Here is a 5,065-nt window from a genome sequence, read left to right on the forward strand (position 1 = left end):
TGTGTGTGTGTGTGTGTGTGTGTGTGTGTGTGTGTGTGTGTGTGTCTGTGTCCCCCCCCCAATACCAACGATTGACAACCGATGTTGGTGCGTTTACGTTGCCCTAACTTAGTGCTTCGTCAAAATGGCTCGATAGAATAAGTACACACACTCATATTGTATGAGCGTGTGTATGTGTTTTTGTGTAAATTTTCATTTGAAGACGGTCGATTAATAATCTGTACTACATATATTGAGAACTTTTTCTCCTTTTATAAAAGCGTCTCTGTACGTATCCTTTCTCTACCTCGCTACCTCGTTGTGCGCGCGCGTGCGTGTGTATGTGTGTGCGAGCGCGCGCGTGTACAGGCGACGATAACCACAATGTTTAACCCACATATAAATGGATGTCAGGAACTTCTTAAAATTATTTTTTAATGAAATATTATAAGATACACTTTTTTTTTTATCACTTAACCCAATTTCGATTCTCACATCCTTTTCTTAGGATCTTTGTGGGAGGGCGGGAAACAAACCTCACAACTCCAGACCCCACCTAATCTCGAAGATTAAGTAGTATGCTGCATTTATCACATTCGAGATAAAAAATATATTTATGTCTTATATAAGCAAATAGTCTCAAATTTAGAAGAGCAAAGAATTTGTGAGTGTGAGATTTTGTGTGAAGTTCATGACTTTCTCATAGTCGTAGAAAGCAGAAGTTAAATTGATTGGGGACGCACTGACTTCAAGTATGTAACCTCTATAGGGGGTGAATGGGTAAAGTAAGCTGCGAAGAGGGCAAAGTAAACGGGACTTTGCAGTGTAGTCGGTGAATTGCCAGAGTAGGTAGTACATTGACAGAGTAGTTGTCGAATCGAAAGGGTAGGTAATGAATTGGCAGCGTAGCTCCTAAATTGGCAGGGTAGGTGGCGAATTGGTAGAGTAGAAGGCGAATTGGCGAATTGGTGAATTGGCAGGGTAAGTAGCGAATTGGCAGGATAGGTGACATATTGGCTGTGTAGATGGTGAATATATAGTGCAGACGGGTGAATTGGCAGAGTGAGTGGAGTAGCAGAGTTGGTGGTGAATTGCCAGTGTAGCTGGTGAGTTGGCAGGGTAGGTGGTTAACTGGAAGTGTCGTTGGTGCATTGGTAGCGTAGCCGATGGTTAATTGGCAGTGTAGGTGGTGTATAGGCTGTATATGTGGTGAATTGGCAGGTATGTGGTTAATAGCTCGAGTAGGTGGTGAACTGGCAGTATATGTAGTGAACTGGCAGAGTAGGTGGTGAATTGCCAATGCAGCTGGTGATTTGGCAGGGTAGGTGGTTAATTGGTAGCGTAGATGGGGAATTGGTAGTGTAGGTGGTAAATTGGTAGTATAGGTGTGCTTAATTGGCAAGGTAGATGGTGAAGTGGCAGCGTAGATGATGAACTAGCTGGGTAAGTGGTGAATTGGCAGTGTAGGTGATGAATTGGTTCGGTAAAGGGTGAATTGGCAAGGTAGATAGATGGTGAATTGACAGTATAGATGGCATATCGTCACGACAAATGGTGAATTAGCAGGGTAGGTTGTGAATTGGCAGGATAGGTGATGAATCAGCAATGCCATTAAAGCCCATTATTTATTCCGACATTACATGACCTACTAGATATAACAACAAAATCTTCCTCAAATCACTTCTTAAATTCTTATATCCAAGAAAGGATACGTTAAAGTTCCTTGAATCCTCAAACATTTTACTTTTCATCTTTTAGAACAGATTTCTTGTTTTCTATTACGATTTTCATTTCTTTTGTCACTTTTTTCCGACTCTTTCAGGCAGTCTGCCATACCTTCATATCTTCTAGATCTTCCTCATCATAGCAAGATTATAGCGTGGCATTGTTTCTTATGACTGAGTGGGGTATCCTCGTATTCATGGTCGGATTCCTGATCCACACTTGGGACCTAAAACGAGGCGATCTCTGCCACTGTTTCTAGGGTTACATTTGGTGATGCCCTACTGTTACTGATGCTCTTTGTACTGTTCTTTTCCTTTCAGTTACTCCAGTTCTTCTATTTCCTCTAGGCGGAACGCTCTTACTTCCACTGTAGTAATTAGGTTTTTTACCCTGCATTACAAGCGTTAAAGCCTCTCACTCCATATCCACTGTGGGGAAAGACTCTGGATGGAAACTTCTTGTGATTAGGACTTTTATGTCTAGAAATTCACGTGATCACATATCGTTAGAGTTCAAGTCAGAATTTAGCACTCTCCCGTATTGTACCAGAAATTAGCATCTGCTTAGGGATCAACATCATTTCTGTTGAGGTCCCCGTAGATCATTGTATTATACGTTCTATATATTAGGAGGCCAGTCTCTGAATAAGTGACAATGAACTATACAACTTACCCCTCACTTCCTTCTCAGTTTACGTACGTGACATATATAAAAGTACGGTATGGAATATACCCAAAGATTTTAGCCTTAACTGCGTTCGTAAATTAAATAAATTGATTAAATTTACTAGATACACGAGACAGTAGTAAATAGCTGTCATCTTTATTCTAAAACTTTACCGTGGACTGTAAAAGTGGGTCGCCTGATCGACACTATATCTTGTTCATTAACTGTCATCAGCACAGTTAATAAACAAGCCACTTACGAAATTGTATTTAAAGCTGCTCTTCTAATGCTTGTCGCTCAATCAGATACTCATTTGACTATTAGGTACATTTTTGTGACATATAGTTCAGTAAAACTTGCACCGCTCGATATAGATCTAACTCATTAGCGTAGCTAGAGTGTGTGCTGCCCGGCGCGGCCCTTCCGTTTGCTGCCCCCGGACCCCACGAAAAACATATATATTGCCTACAGTAGACCCAAAAGTGCCACTCCTGTAAAAGTGCCACTCCTTTAAAAGTGCCGCCCGCCTCACCCCTAGCTACGCTAGAGATCTAACTCCATAAATACTGGTGCTACCGTCATCTATTCTTTCGAGAGCATAAGAAAATCACCTACTGCTTTAGAGTGTACTAATACGTCACTTTTCTCCTCGTTCTTGTTTTTTACCCTGCCTTGCCAAATAGTTGTTGTTTCAGCTAGAAGATGCATATCTAGGGTTCACCTTTTCTAGGTACCGGTGACAAGGAACGAGTCTATATTTCCACATGAGTTACAGATATTAAAATTTTTAGAATTATTTTTGTTGGGCAAAATTTGTGTTTTGATGTAAAATATTCTCGATTGTTTTCCATGTTTTTTTTTTTCGTCTTGTGAGTTTAGACTTCGTAGTTTTACGTTCCCCTTCAATATTTTGTGTATTAAGTGGGTGTTCGGCATACGCTTGTATGTAGACGAAGAATATGTATGTATATATAATTTTTAAAAATAATAATAAACTCAGACAGATGTTTTTTTGCTGGCGTCCTGTATGGGCAAACGTTGAGAATGCTCAAAATATTTCTTGTACAAAAATAAATTTTAAAAATTATTATTCCACGTCGTTTCACTTGTTAAAAGACAGAAACTAAAAGAGTATTATTAAAAAAATTAACTAAACAGGTCCGCAGCCAATAACAAGAAGAACAGCACGAGAAGTAAACCTAAGTGGCATATAAAATTCTCTCGTACATTTTAATTTACCTTCTACAGATGGAACGTGACAAGGCAAGATAATATATACTCATTCTTCATTTATGCATCGTTTCAACCGAAGTGTGTTATTGGTGAATTCTTCCCTGGTTCTGAATTGGTATTAAATTAACTGTGAAGTTCAAGAATAGCCCTTTCTTTTATTTCAATCAAGAATGCATGTTACCTTTCGTAACACGAGGAGTTTTGCTTTTGAATTAACCTCTTGTTCCAGCAGTAACAAGGCCAAGTTACAGCCTTAATTCTCATTACAGTGGCCAACGTTCAGGCTACAGTGGCAACCCCTTGTTATACAAGCATCACCACCATTGCTACCATGATTCCCATACCATCACCAATACCACCATCTCTCCCATCACCACTCCTCCTGCTTTTTAGCAAGTTTCAGTAAATAGAAAAAATTACACATAAACTATATGTAAAGTAACATGTATCTGTGTGGAATTAAATTGTTTTGGCATATTTCAGCACATGCCAAATGAATGATATCGTTATATTTGATCATTTTGAATTTGGGTATATTTGAAAAAGTAAGGAAACGTCATTCCCATGTGTTCTCACAGCTCCAGACTTTTGTGTTTGAGTGTGTGTGTATCCTTCCCTAACTTCCCTCCCTCTATCTATCTATCTATCTATCTATCTATCTATCTATCTGTCTGTCTGTCTGTCTGTCTGTCTGTCTGTCTGTCTGTCTGTCTGTCTATGCACACTCATGTAAGTTCTACCAGTTATTAATGATAAATACATATAACAGAGGGACTCTTTAAAAAAGAGAGATTATGACTGATAAAATAATGAAATCAATATTTACTAAGCAAGTGAACACTATTATACAAAGAAATAATTAGACGTAAAATATCATAAAAATTATTAGAATAAAATGTGGAAATATTATCAAGCAGCCAGCAGAAAACCGACCGGAGGGCGGTCTTTCTGCTAGTTCTAATAAAAAATAATTACATTGAATAATGTAGTTATAGATCATTCATATCTGGAAAAAAGAGGGAATGAATCGTCGACGTTGGTGCACCGTTGATTGTACTGATGCTAACATAGAGGTAGCCTAGGGTTAAACATCGCAACTAATCCCTCCGGCCATCGACCTCGTCATCATTATCACCATCATCACCATCATCATCATTCCCTTATCTTCATCATATTGTATTAAGAGCAGGTCAGTATTAACAGACGCAGCCAATATCCAATGGTTGAATGTTTCCGAAGAAAACCAACAAAGCTCATATTATTTTGTTAGCTCTCGGCAAACACAGCATATATTGTTAACTTTTATGGCTGAACAAATCAACATTTCTAATACTTCATTGCATGCATACATACATACATACATACATACATACATACATACATACATACATACATACATACATACACACATACATACATACATACATACATACACATACTATTATTTACAGCATTATCTGCT

This window comes from Octopus bimaculoides, chromosome 4, assembly GCF_001194135.2.
Source record: "Octopus bimaculoides isolate UCB-OBI-ISO-001 chromosome 4, ASM119413v2, whole genome shotgun sequence".
Taxonomy (NCBI): domain Eukaryota; kingdom Metazoa; phylum Mollusca; class Cephalopoda; order Octopoda; family Octopodidae; genus Octopus; species Octopus bimaculoides.